This window comes from Balearica regulorum, chromosome 13, assembly GCF_011004875.1.
Source record: "Balearica regulorum gibbericeps isolate bBalReg1 chromosome 13, bBalReg1.pri, whole genome shotgun sequence".
In the NCBI taxonomy this organism is placed as follows: Eukaryota; Metazoa; Chordata; class Aves; order Gruiformes; family Gruidae; genus Balearica; species Balearica regulorum.
In genome coordinates, this window is record NC_046196.1 from 18469944 (window position 1) to 18490000 (window position 20057).

Here is a 20057-nt window from a genome sequence, read left to right on the forward strand (position 1 = left end):
TTGATAACTTCTCCATTGCGTTGAAACCATAAGCTTATACTGCATCCTATTTGCCAAATTAGCCCAGTCTCTAACATCGCAAAAAGTAATAGAATCCTTATTTTTAGAATTACTTGACGTTTTTTCTGATACAGCCTCATGGCAAAAATATTCCATTAATGTTTTGGGTGGTGGTGTAGGGGAGCTGGAAAAAATGCTGAACAAAAGCAAGAAATATTAACAAGAAAAATTGTGGTTTGTCTTCTGCCTGTTCCAAGACTGGAGAATGGGAACAGGGGAGAGAGAAGGGGAAAAACCCAAACTGAAAATATTAAGCATTTCTGTCACTGGAAAATAAAAACACTATTTGCAATCATGAGAAAAAGAAAACACTTTACTCATGCAATTTTCCTTTTCAGAAAACATCTAGTAGGTTCTGGTTGCACTTAATTCTTTAAAATTCAAATAAAATTGTGTTAGATCAAATTTAATGCTGAGATCAATTAATTCATAGCGTTTTGTATTGGTTCCATTCAGCATTGAAATTCTAGCCATTGAAACTGCATTACCTTTCAGGTGTTTACAAGCAAGGCTAAAGCAACTAGTCTTACCTGTTGGACTCCAGCGTAGTGCAGGGGAAGCTTCTCCTGTATTTGTCATTACCTGAAGTGAAGAGGGCGTCATTTGTCTGTGTTTCCACCTGATGTCTTCTGCTCCCCTTCCCTTGAGATGATACGTTGAATTAAACCATTTTTCTAACGATTAAGAATCCAACCTAATGACCACTGAATTCATGGACTGCAGTGGCTGTCAGATGTGACCTGGAGTTCTCAGCTGGGGCCACAGACTCTTTGCTTTTGGCTGCTGATATTGTCTTCTCCTCAGAGTCCACTTACCAATGAATTTCCAGTGGGGATACAGAGTTCGCATTTTCTACAATGATGTCACTAATCTTACATCTTTTTAAGTATAATTTTTCTTTGAAGAACCTCCCTCCCTCCCCTGCCAACCTACTACTATTTATCACTTGAGTTGTGGCTTCTGGGTAGTGCTGTACACAGCACAGTGAATTACTCTGATATTCATCTCAAGAGGCAAGCAACACGATTTGTTACCTACCTGGTGCCAGAATGGATGAAGACCATGAGGCATAGGTTGTACATTTTAACTGGAAAAAAAAATAAATTTAGAAATAAGTAATTTTTCAGTTAAACCTTTACCAGACGTGGTCTTATGGCACATGCCAAATTCCTGGAAAAGCAAGGGAAACAAGCCCCAGACTCTAATACCAGCCATAGGAAGGACTGTCTTCACAGATCTGAATGTTTGGGTTTTGTTTTGTTTGGGGTTTTTTTTAAGTGCACATCTTGTTGGTGCAGTTGAAAAGATTGTGCTTTTTTATATACAATTGAATACAGTGGGCAATTTTCACAACACAAATTACGCTATCAATTTACAGTCACTGTTCTAAAAAAGGTATTTTCCTTGCACACCAACCATAAAAGTTCAGTCACCTAAATTACACAGATTTATCTGTCTGTGGTGGAAATTACAATTTAAGCTTTATTTATCTGGGAGTATGCTAGGCACCTGCTCTAACCTCTGGACAAATTACCACATAAGCCAGTGTCTGCTAATAAGGTATTCACAAACTCTAAAACTGAAAATATAACCCCTTTTGCCTAAAAGCCTTCAGACCTATCAACCCTTAGAAACTAGTGCTGGAAAACAGCTCTGCTACATAACTCAAAGGTCAACAAGCTGGAAGAAGGACATACAGTGGGCTTGAGGGCAGTAAAAGACGACCTTTAACTAAATAACAACAAATGAAGAATACTAGCTGATCCAGTCTGCAGAGATGTAGCGAAGAATGAAAGAGGATGTATTATTGGGGCCAATGGCCGAAAACCCCATTTTTATTTGTACCTGGAAATGCATAGGCAGCTGGTGCACAGTTTGAGAACTTTGAGAGCAGCCTGCAAGCAAAGTGTACGCTGAAGAGACCAAGACAGCAAGAAGCTCCTTTGTGCTCTTATAGAAAGTTTCCAGATATTCTTCAGACATTGCCTTAGGTATGACGTATTTCAGTAATTCAACTCAAAAGTTAACAAACCCATGAATAATTTTATAATGGCTCATACACAAATTCAAAACATTTCAAAATCCAAGGGTGATCACTGTTGCTAACTGGGCTTTTGGTAAGATTTCTCATTGTAGGGGGAACAGGAACTTAATTTCTCTAACTTCCATCTTCTACCAAGACAGCTTGCTGGAAACCTCCTATTTAAGTCTCAGGTTGAAGCACAACAAGGGAAGGCGCACTGTCTGCGCTCAGCTGCGATAGACCTCCTCCCAAAAGACATTCTGGACACATACAGTAAGTACACACATTTTCAGAATATGAGACCTCCTGGCCTTGAGGCCATGGTCAGCAGGAGGGGTGACAAAGCAGAAATCTGTGGTGCATGACAGCAGTCAGGGCAAATTAACAATTGCCCACTCTATTCACAAAGAGAAAAGAATAGAGCCATTCAAGAGCAAATCCATCTGTCCCTGTGAGGATTCACAAGAGTGTCAGGGAAACCTCACGGTCAACAATCTCTAAGTGCTGGCACACAGGAATCCAGCAGAATCAGCATGGATCCTTGATGCTTTATCTACTGGGAGAAGCTCCACTGTCAGGGCACCGTTTTCACAGCCCGTGTGCTTCCAGGCTGAAGAGGACTTGAATCTACCTGAAGGCTGAAGGTCTGCACAGCGCTACCTTTGCCAAAAAGCAACAGGGGAAACAAGACGCAAGGGAAGACTCTTGCCATTTTCATCACAAAGTGAGGGTTTCTTGGACATGAAGGAAACAATTGCTTATTTAACTGTTGGCCAGTACAGCATTTCAACACAAAAGGCACTGACAACATAGGTAAGGAAACACCATTAGAACATCTTTATTAGGAACCTAACCAATGCCTGCCTTAAGTCTTTAGATGAACATGCCTATGTTCACAGACTATCTTAACAGGTTTATGAATTACACACTTAAACATAAGCCAGCTCAATACACCTTATGTCTGCATTAGTTATCATCACTGGGACACCTCTCAAAACGTGAATCACAGGTAACCGCAAGCAGCAATCTCTGCCCATATGTGCAGGATGTGGGACAGGCTTCTATGGAGCTTGATCTATCTCATGCATCTCAACAGTCGCTAAGTCACATGCTAGAGATAATGTGTCAACTGCCAACATTGTTAACTCGCCGCTCATCAGGGCGCAGAAGAGAGGACAACCGCATTATGAATAGCTGTACAGTTGCTGGCAGTACTGATCTCATTTTAGCACCTCTAAGGAGTGATACCACAATTTTTTCCCCTTTTCTTTTCCCCTTTCCTGTCCTAATTTAGAATAAACCAACTCTAAAAAGCCTAGGAGAATGCAACAGACCTCTGACCTCCTTCTGCAGGAATAATTTTCAGAAGGTCCAGGAGAATCTATGCCACTCCCTGAGCAGAAGCCTGCAGGCACTCTTCATAGCCCTCACGTATATTCAGACAGCCCTGAGTGAAGTCCATGCCCAAGGAATTCTAGGCATGCACAATCCCAGCTTCAACATCTGCACAGCGTATGTGAGAGGTACAGCTCTTCCATGAAGCCTGGAGGATTATGACATTGTCTGTGTCCCACACCAAATCTGAGCAGTTCTTTCTCGAAAGCAGATTTAATATTGCTCACCATGCAGAAAATGCAAACTTGGTTTAACCAGCCTCTTTAGTTCCTGGCATAACATTTGAGCATGAGGTCATAAGGCTGGGGAAAGAGGATGAAAACCTTCTTTGGTTCGTCTTAGGTCATGTATCTTGAATTATTTCTTTTTATCCTATAACTGCTGCCAATAAATTACAATAATACAGATTAAGAGGGTCATTTAGGGGTTACTGTGCCACTAACTGAGAAAAGAAAATAGCAGTATATCAGGTCATAGGTAAGATGTGAAACAAGTCTCCTTCCATCCAAAATCTTCATGGATTCAGTATTCTCCTGGAGTATTCTCTCCTCTTTTCTCCTTTAAGAAGTGAAATCCAACCTCTCCAACTAAGTTGGGAATTGTTACATACCCTGTCTTCACTCTAAAACAAAATGACTATCCTAAATGGTCCAGCTTTCAATTCAATTGCTGTTTTTGAAATATGATAAACCCAAGACTCACGTCTTGCCTTCTCTTTTTTTTTTTTTTTTACTCAGGCAAAACTTTAGCTTACTAGTGCCAGCAAGATATATCGAGAAGCAAACTAAAAACTTAAAGTATGATCCTGAATACGAACAGCAGAATTGCGGTTAGTGCTTCCATAGATTTATTTGGAACTGTTCTCTACCTTTGTATTTCCAACAAACCAGCTGGCTTAGCAGTAGTACCTGATCCATTCAGTCAAAATGCCTCTCCAAATCTGAGGCGGTCAAGGTCCAGCCATTTTCCAGCCATTCGCAAGTGGTCCTACTACATGGGATCATAAATCCATATTAAGGAATACTTTTGCATACATGTTCCTGTTGTAGGTTTAAGAGCTTTTGAGAAGGGTTGTGCTGCAAGAGCTTCTTGTGGGGCAATGCAACAGAGTCTCAAAGATACACAGACTACGTGTCACAGCCAAGGACAGCATTGCTGCTAAAACATCTTCTTTCAACAGTTACGGCTGGCCTTCTAGTCAATAAAGAAAGGCAATCTCACTGCGAGTACAAGGCTGCTGCAAGAGTGACCCGTCATCTAGGAGAAATATTTAAAACTCACTAACTTCCACAAAAGATGAGGTTTCAGCTGGGATGGAATAAAGATTGCCAAGGAACCTAAATGCCAGCTGCTTACCCCAAACTGGCCGCTTATACTGGCTCTTGAGTATGCCTCACATTTTTTTTGCTATTAAATGGAAAGAGCTAATAAAAAAAATACCAAATAATCAGAACGTAAAAGTGTATAACGATCATAAAATAACACATTTTTCTTTCTTAATGTTTCAGCTGTCTGAAGAATAGTTTTCTGGTGTAAAAGAGATAACTATATATCTTCTGATTTTATTGGCTGCAGATTACACTAATTATCATAAAAAATTACTACCACTAATAAAAATTCTATTATAAGTTACTTATAGTAATCTCTAGGGTACTATACTTAGCTTAGAAAAGATCGTAATTACACTGCATTACAGGGAGAATTTGTTTCCTGAAGCAGCTTTAACACTGTCTGTTTCTTTTAACACTTTAAAGTTGTTGGGGTTTTTTTTTTTCCTCTTTCCCTTTTCAGGTCAAATGTTGCCTGTTATTTTCACTGTGCAGGATGTGATTTTATCCCAGAATAATGATCCATCTCTGTTGCAAGTGACGCAAATGAAGTTTTAAAATCACAAATATCTGGGTGGGTTTCACCTCCCAAGGGGGTTAAGCATGTCTCAATGGAAGGATGCATAAAAGGGAAGACCTAACACTCTCCGCCCAAAGGGAAACACATTCTGCATAAAATTGCTGGAAGCTAGTGGGTGTTCACAAAAAAATACAATGTTCGGATTTTATTTGACAAGACAACAATTGTTATTTTCCCTTTTAGATACTTTGCATTTTACCATCTGTGAGGTTGATGACTCTTAAATGACCTTAAATCATACTGCTGTTAATGGCAGTGGTTACAGGCAAATGTGGAATTCTGTGCGCTACCTACCTTGGACTGAACATCAAATTAAATAGCTTTACTTTGATAGCTGACACTGTTGTAAATAACCTCAAAGTCCAACTAATTAAAATAAAATTGAAACAGTGGCCATTTCTTTTAGAAAGGGTTTCAATGCTTCAATAGCAGGGCTAATCAACATCTTAATTAACAGTCATATAAAATGAAATAGCCCATTTGAGTTGCTTTAAAATAGACAACTTATTTATGCAAAGACTAGTGGCATATTAATTGCTAACACTAAGAAAAAAATACGCCTTTGAGCTTTACAGCTTCCTTTGCAGCAAAGGATTTCAGAACTAAATTGTGGAAAAAGCGTATTACAGTAGTTAATTTTATGACAGACATGAACCAGAGGCACAAGCAAATGTGGGAAAGTTTTGTGGTGCGTTTCGGTTTTCTAGTTGTTTCTTTTTTTCCAAATGAGATTAATTAATCAAAGTAGCCTCGTAATTTTCCTATTCAATTTAAAGTTAAGCATTCAGGGGTTACTCCTGGGAGACACTGACCCAACTGGCTGTGATCTAATAAAACATTTAACTTAAAGCACTCGCATCTTCCCACCGAGCCCAACTGGACCACTCGGGAGTTTGAGTGCACACCCCTTTTGGTTTTGGCGTGGTCTGCTCAGGACTCAGGACCTCGCAGGACTGAGCCTTCTCCTCCCTGGTCCTGAAGCATGCACATGCACTCAAAATTGACCCAGGCAAACAATCAAAGGGCTACTCATTTGAGTAAGCATTTCCAGGATCAGGTCCCAAATGACTCATCTCCTCCAATTAGTCTACCTCAGGTTGTATCTTTAAATAGCTTTCATTTACTCATGTGCGCAAGGGAGGAGCGGCAGGGAGGAATTACATTTCCTTTCCTAATTACTTTACTTTTGTTGACATCTTGGAATAAGTTTTTACTTTCAGAGGAGAAGAGTTGATTTACACTACAGAAAGAGCACAGCAAGCATGAGAAAATTATTTGCCCTTCCTCCTGCCAGGCATCCATTTCCTTTTCACTGTTGCTAACAATGCGCTAACTATTTATGCGTTTGTCAAAGGATCCCAACATAAGAAAACTATATTTAAATCACTTCACTACAAAGTGAAAACACAAGGTAATGATTCAGACTCTATTTAAGTAATAATAATATTTGTACAGACTGCCTGGCGAGCGTGCTGGTAGGTGGCAGGAGCTCAGTACAGTCCTAAAGGGTCAACAGTAACAAGAAATCTGAAATAGCATTTAATTTTCTTCTTTAAAAATAGCTTTTAATTTAAGACCCTGAAATATGCACAAGTATGTGCCATTTCCCCTGATTAAAGCCTGATTTCACTGCATTTTTCAACGAAGCTGAAAATGAGGGAGGTTTATTTGCAGAAGGAGATTCAGGGGGCCTCGCAAGTGCCCAAGATGGAATTTTATTTGTCTATATTCAATGAGTTACTTTGCTTATTTTGCAGGTTTCCACCTCGAATCATTAACTAGAGCTAACTGGAACCCAGGCTGCCCATCCCAGCCCAGACGCTAAGGACAGGAGGATGTGGGAAACAAACTGGGACACTCACCGTTGAGAGTACGTTGAGACTGAAGCGCATTGACAAGGTAACGAGGCAACATGCTGTACGTGCTCCACAAAGGAGATCGATCCCTCTGCTCTCAGCCTGTCTCTTCTCATAAGCCACGTATCTGCATAACCTCATCTCCAAAATTTAGAAATCAGAGAGCCCAAACGTTTTCACCGTTTATATAAAGCTTAGTCATAGAATAAACAAAGACAATACAAAGAATAGTATCTTGCACTGAATTCTTGAAAACAGCAAAAACAGATGGATCAAAACACTGATGCTTATGTGCCCCTTGTTTTGGCCACCGAACAAAACATTTTGTAGTCAATTTAAGGACAGATTTGCAAACTGTTGAGGAAGGCTGATATGAGAAAGAATGTATTTATGCATGGAAAGAGTCACTTCTATCTGCCTCCTCATGTAGTACTCACCTTTTATTTTCAAACTGGGTAACTACAAACAGCCTGTAGTATCTGTTGTACATCTTGGTGGTCTGAAAGTCAGACCCTCTAAAATCCAGGGTTTTTTTCCAGCAGATGACAACTGCAGATAAAAATACAGACCCGCCAAACTTGATAGCATCCTAAGATTCACAGAACTAAAGGTGTAAGCCATCTTCTATTTATTTACGTATAGTATATACACATCTTTGATCACATTACAAATTACAAGTGACACATATAATTTCCATCTCCAGTTCAGTCAAGGAGGACACAGAAGCTGCTAAAATGGCTGCAGCCTTTCCTCCCTTCTGCCCAGCTTGGCATATGCTTGCACATTGCACGACACGGTATCGTCCTCCTGACAGAGCAGGATTCCAGTCAGGCCGTGGGATATTACAGCTTATTTGTCTTGGGCCCTGTGGAACAGACAATTCAGCTGCTGAGGGTCCCACATTGCAATACAGCACCTGGTAGCCATGAGAGCGGGGAAATGAGATCTAATTCCAAGTACATATAATATCATGTGAGGGGCTGGCTAGTTCGCTAAGAAAATGCAGAAGTCCTTGAATTACTGGGGATGGATAATGGAAACAGGATAAATTGTGTCCATCTTAGAGGGAATGGGGGGAACCTGAGAAAAATTCAGAAACCATCAACCAAAGACGACAACTCCCTATCTCACCAAGAACTGTAAAACCATCAAAATAAGCAGATCACCAAGCACAATCACTCAACCACATAAACACACCCAAATGCCAGCACTAACAATATTGGCAGAGCGCCATTTTGTTAGCTTCTGTTCAGATGTTCTGTTCCATTTGTTTTTTCTATGTTTCCTCTGTCACAATTATTTAGATTACCTTTTTCCATGTTCCTTGTGACCTTCAATTTTCTTTCTCAACTTCCGTAAGGTACAAGGGGCTCAAGACACTTAAACTCTTCAGGTAAATAATAGCAACACAGTAATGCTGGTGGGCAAGAAATGTAATAGAACCCAGAATAACTTTATTAGCTGCCAAATCTGAGCTTGAGAATGAATTCATATTTTTCTTTTCTTGGTACAAACACTGCAAGCCTTAAGTATCTTATGGGGTTTAAACAATAACTGGAAGACTATGAACTAGCAGCGATTCTATTAAAGCTTTGCCCCAAAGGAAAATTAAGACTTATTCTCATCCTCTTCTAGGGGAACAGAGTACTTCAATACCATGTGTGGGTTTCATTTAATGCATATGTCAATATGCTTTAAAAAGCATTATTTCTAGCAGCAAAAAGCCGTGCCCGGGCAAGATCATTCTGATTAGGTACATAGAGCTTATCCAAAAACTAGTAACCCTGGTACATACCTGGGTGCTGGTAGGAAAGTTACATAGTGAAATTCTTTACCTTTTCACCTGCCCAAAGAGAGGCAGCAAATGAAACCATATAGAGAATTCAAACCACTGTTCATTTTCCAGCAGATCAAATGCAACATGACCTAATGCAATGGTCTGCAGTAAGCAACCTAATATGAGGGAGGCGGGGAGAGGAGAAGTATTTTTCCTGTTCTCTCAGGAAAAAAAGACACTCACATATATCAAAATCCAAAAATGCTAAAAATATCTTGTTGAGGCAAGTACTGACTCTTTGATGGAATATTAATTCCTTCAACCTATTTTAGTTTCCTCTAAGCATTTTGCAGTTAGCAGTACAATGCTATTCACATGATGTGAAAACTCATCCTGTTTCAGAAAAATTACACAAGGATTTTACACCACCAGGTTTTTTTACCCACAGTAAATCAACACGGCGATATAAACAGAAATCCTGATAAAAAGAAATTCCAACCCTGCAACACAATGCCTAATCACAAAATACACCCTGCCGGTAAACTTATTCTTACTTCAATCCAGCTATGACATGAAAACATTGTGCATCATATTTCTAAATTTTCAAACGCGCATTTCCCCAAATCATAACCTTACGGGTTAGGGGAAGAGAACTGCAGGAGAGATTTCCCTCAAGAGCAGCCCCTGGTTCCCAGGTAAGTGCTGACGGGGGTTTTACATGCTGCGGTGGAGTGAAGGTGCGGCTGCAGGCTTTGAACTCCCGCAGAACATTTCCTATCACTTGCTTCTCATTTGGACGCAATTTTGTTAACTTCGGAACCAACCTGTAGATATCTCGCTAATCTAGCAATGCGAACAGGGCCTTTGCCCTGACTGCTGATTCAGAGATATTATATCTGATTCCAATGCAAATGAGGAAATGTTTTTAAAATGATCCTCTGTTATAGATGGTAAGCCGAGAAGAGGTGGGACCATTCCCAGCTTTGCTGGGCTGAGATCCTCCCAGCTGTTTTCTACGTAATGCAAAACAAATAAATTAGCTTCTTAGAGGTGGAATGTTTTCCAAGGCCTCTCTTCCATACTGCTCATTAACTGAAAACTCATTGGTTTCAAGGGGCTTCCTCAGTGAGGAGTAACGTCCCTCCTGTCACACTGTACTGAACCCCCCCCAGTTTTACTCCGCGTGCATGTGCCACTTGGTTTCGAACAACCGTCTTAATGTGTAACTTGGGCTTAATTCAAGTTTTGCACCCTTCAGCTTTGTTCACTTCTAACCAATTCTTGTCTTAAATGGCCAAAGCAAAGATCTCAAACTTTATTTACCATGTAACCTGTCACTGTGATAAAAAACTAAAGCCTTTTCCAACTTTCAAGGAAGAGACAAGACTTGTTTAGTTTTCCCTGGCAGTTACTTCTGCTTTGCAAACCCCATTCAAATGCAGACAGTTACTTTTGAACAGTGAGAGTAGGTGTTAAATTGAGATTATGGTAAACAGCAGATTTCTTTGGTTGGTGAAGAAATTATTTCATGAAGACACAAGAGAATTAAGCAGAGTTTCATGTCACTTACTGTATGTGCTGATCAGAGAGTGAATGATGAGTTTCTTGCTGTGGACAGCTGCTCTGTGGAATACTGTGCAGACTTCAGGTGGAAGAAAAAGAAATTCATGCTTTAAAATGGAAAAAAACCCCACCTTCTTAGGCCTTTTGTGCAAAAAATAAACAGATCTTTCTTGCCAGATTTATTATTCTATTTACATGTTGCCTGAATGTGTCTCAGAACTTTTTTTTTTTTCTCTTCTGTATTTCATTTCACTATTACTGTGACAGCTTACTTCTGTCAAAGAGAAAAGATAGTCTTTCTCTTTATTAACCAATGCTGAGATCTAGGACGTTCGTGGTCTGAAGGGAACGCCACTTTGGTTGATGAGGTCTATATAATTTTAGCTATGTTGGGTACAAAGTTATGAGTAGGCACAAGAGATTTTAAACATTACTACTTTGCTGTAAAGAACAGAGCAAGCAGGTGTTCTCCACAACGTAGGTTTTATTTTGTAAAGCTAATTAGATAGTAATTATATCTTCTGTATGTTACCTGATAGTTACACTTAGTAGACAAAAAAGGCAAATGCTACATATCAGATCTTCCATGTCCACATAAAAAAATGTAAGACGGGCCAAACTTTCCTCAAAACAGCTGACGCTCTGGTGGGGTACCACCTCCTCCAGCTGAGCTGGAACTAAACTTCTGTCAGGTAGGCAACCTGCAGCTTGAAAGCAGAAGAGCACGTGGCCTCTAAGAGATGCCTGGGGACTAATGGAAAAACAGGCTGAAATCATCTACTCTTTGACCAGAAATGCAAAGCTGTCCATTTTTCTTTTCTCCAAAGCTGGAGTTGAGTGGCCAGAGCTTTGCTGCCATTGACTCCCTCTGTTGGCTGTATCTATGTCCTCCGGCTCCTGGCTTTCAGATGGCATGCACATATGCTATTCAGAGCAGCACAGACTGTCATCTGCTTATCTAGTGTATTATGTGACTAGTGAAGTGCCACATGGTTGAACACCAGGAAACATATTGCTTGCTTTCACTATCAATGACCTAGAGGGAAGAATATGCAAGAGAGGAAATTTGCTGTGATAAACCGAGGCTGGGACTGGGAAGCAGGTCTAAACAATGAAAGAGCTTGACAGAAAAAGTGGCTACTAACTTCAAAGATGAAATGCTTGGCCTATACAACATGGGGTGCTGCTTATTTAACAGGAACAAAATATAAGTAGACAGGGCTAGTGCAGCAACATGATCAGAAAGCAGAATACGAAGTTTTAACTGGAATTAACAAGCTGGCATTTACAGAAGTGAACGTCTTTCTACTTGTCAAAACTCTTAGCAAACCCTGCACTTCTTCCTATGTTTTCTGCATCATTATGCAAATGATGTCATTTGTAATAACGAAGTTCAAGCCAGTTCCCAGTCCTAGGCATGCAGTACACATGTAGAGAGCTAAATTCTGCAGGACCATACATTCTCATTGCAAGTGGGTCACTCAAGATGGTAAACCAGCATATGACTTCAGCTCCAGTTTCACGAGGTGGGAAACAGCTTTGAGTGCGCACCACCAGCCTTCAAGTAGAGGTGTGGGCAAATTCATGAGGGAAGGAACCCTCCTGTGCTCTAAATTGCTAATTTAAATGCACCCATTGCATCAGGGCTGTCCGAGAGTCCCACCACAATGACATTGCTAATGCTATTTATGTTATTATAATCAAATCATATGAATAACAGGGCCTAAATTTATGTCATCTTAGAATCCTTGTATTTCTAGTTTGCATGCAGCCACTTACCTTATGGAGCAAATTCCATGGAAAAACATACAGATGTTCAGAGAGCGGATACTCCGACCCAGAACCATCCAGCCTAAGTTCACTGTTTTTTACTGGGGAAAACGGATCAAGTTAGGGACTTCAGCAGAATTTAGGTTGAAATTAGAAGAGTATGAGCCTTTTTGTCCTATATAATAAAAAGTACTAGCGGAACATCATATTCAAATACAGAAGATACTTGGACTTTCTATTATCCTCTGTTATATAGTTATTAGCAGACACATCATTATATAGCTATGCTCTCAAATCAATTTGATGGGCTTCATCTAAATCTTGGAACCCACCAGAAGATAAGATTAGGTTATCTGAACCTATATCATGTATTCAGTTTGTACTCTGTAGTCAGGATTCAGAACGGAGGCTTAATTTGAAGTGGAATCAAATTAGCCCATACTTAAAACTAAACGCTCTCTGAAGCACTTTACTGAATTGGATTTAAACCATGTTTCAATGCTCTTCTGAATTGTGGCCGTTGCTATTAAGAAGTCTAGTTTAAGACAATTCAGATTTAGCACAAACAAGGTAAGTCCATTTTCAAGAATTTTCTTGCTACTGAAATTCCTTACTACTATTTAAAGTATTAGTGCCACGTTTATTTCCTTATACTGAAAAAATAAGTGTAGGTGATTAAAACAAAGGAAGACAAGCATCTTTCTTTGCCAGTGATGTGGTTTCATTTGTCCTAAAGTACCATCCTTTTTCTTTGTTAAAATGGTACCTTGTAGGCATGTATCTTGGCATATTAATAAAAAATAAATTTGAGGCTGAGGCTGATTAAAACTGAAAGTAAGCCTTGAGCTGACATGTTATTTTGATTGGGTTTTCAAAGTTCACATAGTTCTGGTTCTAATTTATGTTATGTGTGGTATATATCTTCTTGGTTGAACAATTACATTATTCTAAACAATTATATTGCTATGATACACATAATGCATGGCTCCTCAGCATAAAGTTCTTTAATGATGGCAGACTGTAAAGTGGTACAGTTCACTTTTAAAAGGTCATGCATCTTTTTTCAGTAGATTAACATTTTATCTTTTAATGGTGTTAAGAAAAGGTCAAAGATTCTAACAGATGGAATATGGAAAGCTTCTATTGAAGAAGATCAATGTGTTAAGCATCAATCTAAGTCCAGAAACACAGCCATTTAATGACTGTTGTTCTTGTTTTATTCTAAATTACCACTGTCTTGACTATTTGAATGCTAAAATTACATTTTCATATTTAAAAGAAATGGGCTGTCACCACCTGACACAGATATCTATGTTTGTGTTGTATTTTCAAGAGTACTTCTTCGTTGTACAAAACAAGAAAAGTTCCTTAAATAATTAGCTTACCCTTAGGCTAATGGCGTGTCACTTTGACATCCAAATGAATGCAGCAGAATGATCCCCAGTAGCAACATGGAAGATAATTTTATATTGGTTTAACTGAGTAAGTTTGCAATAATTTAAATGGATATACGCTCTCCAGTCAAGTCTCTTCTGTGTAACATGCTGTTGAACTTTTAATAGAGGTGATATTATAAACTTACGATTATATTTTTCAGGAGGACATCTTTAGGTACTAGATCTTTGCAAGAGTATTCTATTATCATTTTTAGACCTGGATTCTGTTAAAGAATAAAGACTAAGCATTTCAGTTGTCCCAATAACTTCAGACCTCAAGGGAAGAAAGTGCTATGTGTTTGCAGGAGACTGTAAGCTCTTCTGAGCTGCTGCATGCCTCTGTCTACTTTTATAAAATAACTAGTATGACAGAGTAACGTGGTTGGTTTTCTGTGTGCTGAAGTAAATACAAATATAAAAAATAACAGTAGGGGGTCAAGCTGCTTTGTAGAAAGTTATCAGACAGCTTCTAAAGATTGTCAAGCTTACGTGTCTGTAGCGTATACGTGCATTTTTCAAATTTACTTGTATTTCAAGTTCCTATTATCCCCTTGAGCCAGGCCTGCTCCAAACAAAAGGGTTTCAAGAGGATGGTAAAACTCTAGTGCAATTAAGGATTCTCCGCAGGGACCTTGGACATAACTGCTGTTAAGCAACAGAAAGTGAATTTGCACTCAAGTCTCCACCTTCCCTTATTATGTTCATACATTTTAGGAGCAAATAGAGCCTACAGATATGACTCTTCAATTGCTACACGTGAGAACAAAATGGTGAGCGTTGGGAGTCACCTGGCTCTTGCTGGCAGTATTCTTCCTTCTAGTGGAAATGCATAACAACATTTTGATAAACTATTGCATGAGCTAAACCAGACTTTACAGTTTACTAAACCAGAGTTTACAGGGATATCTATATTTTCAGAAAAATTACTAAGCAATATTAACTGGATATATTTAAGGACAATCCATCCACACACACAAATCAATAAAATATTTGTTGCTCAGGCTACAATAGCTAAAGGGTTATTTAAAAGACAAGTTCAAAGAATTGTCTGATATTTTGTAGTTTAGCCTCATGTTAGAAGGAAGCTTAAAAACTTTCTATTTCTATTTTAAGACAAGTCAAGGCCACTTTTTATTTTTTCCAAGGATTTTTTGTAAATCTCATACTGCGTAGAGTTAGCCATCTTCTAAGTGCTGGAATCTAGGAGGTAAGTTATCCTTTACTTGGATATAAGCTCCATATAGTTGCCTCCTATACATCTTTTTCACTCTGTGTAGGTTGGACAGAGAGCTCTTACCCTTCCAGTATGAGGAAATTACCCCATTTCTAACAAATGATTGGAGAAACTGAAGTTTTTCTCAGAAGAAACAGTATGTTCAAAATGGACTGCGTAAAGTATAATTCTGAGGTTTTGCTTTTATTTCCAGACACTTACTGTAGAACTGAACTGTACATACCAAAGGTTGTAAGTGCTGTCAGCTTCACCATTAGTTAAGACTGTATTCCCTTAAAGAAAAACCTAGTTCTAGTTCCCAGGTGAAGAACAGGCATATCCCGAGGCCAACACCAGTTAACTTTTTGGGCTACTGTGGGCAGAAAATTCCAAAGCTGCCAAGAGAAGCTGCTCCTTCTCTTCCCAGTGCTAAGGACGTTCCAGCAGAGGGGCTGGCATTGATTTCAAATACCACAGCGTGGTTTGTTGATAGCCAGTGTCTTTTGGGTAGGACAGTCTTTGGGAATTCAGTAACCATAAACTCTATTTAAACTTTTACCACTTCAAAGACACACAGTAAGGTACTGGACTAATTAAGCAGGCTGTGATATTCCCAGCAACTTCGGTCCTACTGGATTTAAAATACAGCCCCACAAGCCGCTCTGAAAAGGGGACAATTTCAGTGCAAAAAGACAATGGCAGTAACTAGCAGACACTGCTGGCTGTCCACTCATCTAGTAGCAATTCAGAATTTAAGAGGATGGCTAAAAATTCTCTTTAACTATTCAAGCAAATCTTCTTGCTCCTTCGCTTGCTCTAACCATTGCATTTTTTTCGACGAAACATAAGCCCACGTCATTGCCATGCAAGCTCCAGTGTCACCTTGAAACCGAGAGACAACTTCTCTCTCTGGGTTAGACAAGCTAAAGCAATAAAGCCAGACACTGTGAACATGCTAAAACCAACACTCAGCCTGTGATTCCTTGTGAACTCCCTTCATGGTTTCACATAGGGACTGTGTAAGACAGCCGAAGGGGAAGCCCTCACTAAGCCTGAGAACGGCTCTGAGGGAACGGACCAGAGTCACTGAAGGGCAGTGCCATGCGCTACCAGGCCAGGGCTTCGAGGCAGAAGATAGCTCCAAAAGTCTGATAGCTAGCTGGACAAAGGAACTGGCACTCTGCTTTATTCTAAAGCAAGCAGTAGCCAACGATAAAAGCCGTAATATTTTCCCACTGCCTTTGAACAGTCAGAGACGATGTTAATCCAAGAGACAAGTTTACGCAAAGCCAGAATGCCACAAAATAATCTACTGCGGCCACAAACTCTGTAAGTCACTACAGGTAAAATGTAAGTATGGAAAAGTATAAAGTATTGATTTACTCTGTTTCAAATGACTATTTCATTATGGGTTTTTTCTTCGTGGTGTTTCCACATGCACTATAGGATCTGAGAGACCAAGATGTTTCCTTTCCATGGCTACACACTAGCAGTAAAGGCCAAATTTTATTCCTGTAAACAGCTCTGGGATGCTATTGTTCTCCCTGAATTTGCACGGGGTAAACACACAGAAGCCTGGAAGAGAGTGTTAACATATACAGATTAAATGGACTCCAACCTGCTTTGTCTCCTCTGTCTTTGCTCTGCAGAGCTGGCAAGAGCAGCAGCAGTAAATACTTATGTTTTGTCACTTGAGTCAGCACATATAATTCTTCATACACGTAGGAACTAGCTCTGCTGCAGAAGAAAATACCATTTTCACAATAACTTTTCACAGTGGAACTGTGCCTTAAATCAAACAAGCAAGTACTGAGTCAGCTCAGTGGCAGAGCAACAACAATTTGATCTGCTACGTGGCAAGCTTTGGTTTGGAGATACTAAACAATTCTTCATCCTGGGCCCCGGGCTTGTACGTATGATAGAAGATGATGCAATGCGTTCAGACTCTGGGGAGAAAAGGAACAGTCATACCACTCTTGAGAAACCCTTTGTGCAGAAAAATTTATTGTGTGCCCCCAGGTGCAAAGGCTATGGATGAAATGCAACTCAATAAAGACAAGCCAAGGTGTTTCTGGAGAGCTAATGAACATTTCGGTATTTGCACTTAGTCAGATAAAGCAGTGTTTTCCAGTTGAGCAAGGAGACAGCAATCATGTGAGTATGATTTCTATGTGATAACAAATGCTCCCAGAGTTTTTTTTAAGCCCCACGTTGGTTTGTTTGGGTTTTTTTTGTTTGGTACAGAGATGATCTTATTAGTGAAATCTAATCAGTTGTCCTACCTATATGCTTCCCTTCTTTACTTTTGTTTAATGTCCTTTCCAAGAGGAGTTGTATTTCTTTCATGAGGGTCACCTGTCTTTTAAGCAGAGTAGTAGTTTTATATTTGCTACACATACAGAGCAGTCTTGCATACTCTTTACTTCCCACTCTATAAAATGGCAGGAAAGTCCACTGAGATGTACAATGATTTTATAATTTATGTGTTCTGTTTGATTTCCATGTTCAAGGGCAGCTGATGAGACATATAAAAGAAATGGCTAACATCTTATTGCCCACAGACAGAATATCAACATGAGCACTAAGAATTCATAACACCTATGGAAAGAAGTGTTGCATATATGCAATGAGATATGAGAGAATATTTTCAAGGAATGCCCCTTACAGCACCCAGTCAAGCTTCTGAAAGGATTATTCATTATAAACCATGCTGGCTTGATAATGAATTCTGATAGAGGACATGTTAATTTAGCTATTCCTTTCTCTTTTACTCTTGAATTTTAAAAAAAAAAATAATTATTTTTTTAGCCTCTGAGTACTTCTGTGATCTGATTTCTTACACCCTGCAGGGGACAGCATTGGGTAAAGAAAAGTAGAAATCATATGATAAAGAAGCATTTGCTTTCAATTATCAAATTGTACTTTGTTAATTGAGATACAAAAAAGTACTTTTTTTTTTTTTTTTAGGTTTGTACAAATCCTCTCTCTCTCTCTTCACCCTTAAACTCTTCTGAATTATTAATCAAAATTATTTTGGTTACATATCTCATTCTGTTATCAGTAGTGAGAAAGACTCTCAGCAATTTGTAGTCACCAGCGTTACTAAAGAAGAAGAAATGCTGCATGGTATTGCTATAGCTTAGACCTTTCTTCTCACGACAGGCTATGCAACACTGTTTTTCAGCAGCTATGTTGAATCCTCTCTGTGGTGTCAACACAGGTATCAGTTTGCAGGGGAAAAAATTGCTTTTATACTATCATCTTTCATTAAAACATATATGTGTATGGACATGGACACACACACTCAAATATTTTGTCTGTAAATGTGCATGTAAATGCAAGCCAGAGTGTTTGCTTTTATTTTCCTCAGCCATTGTTGCAAAAACAAAGGTGTTTTCTCCCCCGCAAATAAGCCTGTATTTAAAAGCAATATTGCAAAAGGTATATGGTAGCCTTGTTTATTTTGGACAGATGCAAAGAAGTATCTCTGAACTTCTGCCAGTGATCAAAGGAACTGATGATGTAGAACAGATTCATGGGCCATGTCCTATCAGCCTGCACTTTACCCGTCATCCATCATCCAAACCCTAAGCCTTTTTCTGAGTGATGATTGCACCCTAAACACATAAAATTAATCACCACTCTAGCCTGGCCAGGTGTCTTGCCTCCAGAAATTATCTCATTGCAGCAAAAGAACTGCTAGTATCTGATATCTGTACTGTAATTTAATTTAAAGAATACTGCATAGTAACACTAATAAGATTGATCTACATATCTGAAAAGTTTCTAGTTTCACAAAGCCAATATAAATTCTTGGAGAAATATGTAATTGGAAAAAACCTGGTTGATCATAAAATCAGGGCATCTGAATATTTATTAGCTTCTGGATTTTCAGTTGATGCTTTCTACCATGATTGTAGCTTAACGTAGGTTTTAAAATGCAATTTGCAAAACTAGAAAGGCTACGTATTTGAACCAGTGGAAATTCACTGCTGGACTTGTACCTAAGCGAAACAGCAGCTCTGGGAGACTAGACTTTACATAAATAGCATCTATTTTGTTTTTCAGAGAGCTCATTATTTTTATGTTTGTGTATTTCTTCTTTCCTTCAGAAGAGAAATTAAACAGCAGAAAATTAAACTATTGTATGGATCTCTACTTTTGAGAAGACAATAGAGAAATTGTGGCTAAATTTGATGGTGGTTTAGGGTAAATACGTACCGTATTTGTGAAATGCAGAATTAAAGATACACAGGCCCTGCTGTACTTCAGCTGTTCTTCCACACATGAACTCACCGTTTCCCGTACAGAACACACACAGCATGCCTATGTTTTACATAAGTAGGAACAATTATAAGTACAAACGTGAAAATAATCTCCACCTAATGGTAAATGGAAATAACAGGCTATTTCCAATATGCATATTAATGAGGAGAGAGGAGTTGGTTCTTCGCTATAAATATACAGCCTGAGTCACAGGCAAATTCTGCGAGTGTTCTGCTTCACTTCTGGATTAACTGCAAATCCTAATAATTTGCTTTTAATTGGGAGCTTAGCTCCCATATTAAATTATCATAGGAAAGCAAATGTGCCCAAAAGATGTATTATTAAAATAAAAATAATACAATATCCTGGTTTAAAAAAAATAATAATCTTACTTGCTGTAGAACCAACAAGAAGAAAAAAATCTTAATAAACAGGAAAAAAATTAAATGTGCCATTAAATTACCTGAATTCAAACAACACTATTACTGTAGACTTCAGCTGTGATGCTTCTATATAATGTGGCTTCCCCTGACCGAGGACTCTGAATATTCAGGGTGTATTTTTTTTGCTCTATACTTTATTATCAATGTGCATGTCTGTCTGTCTTCTTGTTTATAATAAACACCATCACCCAGAATATAATGTAAAACAAAAGGAAACAGACCGTCTTTGTGGTCTCTTGTATTGATGTTAACGTAATTTTCTGTCTTCTGTGTTCAGTGCTCTTCAAAAAACCAAGAGGTGTATTAAGCATGTGAAATCACATGTTTTTTCCACCTAAATCATGAAA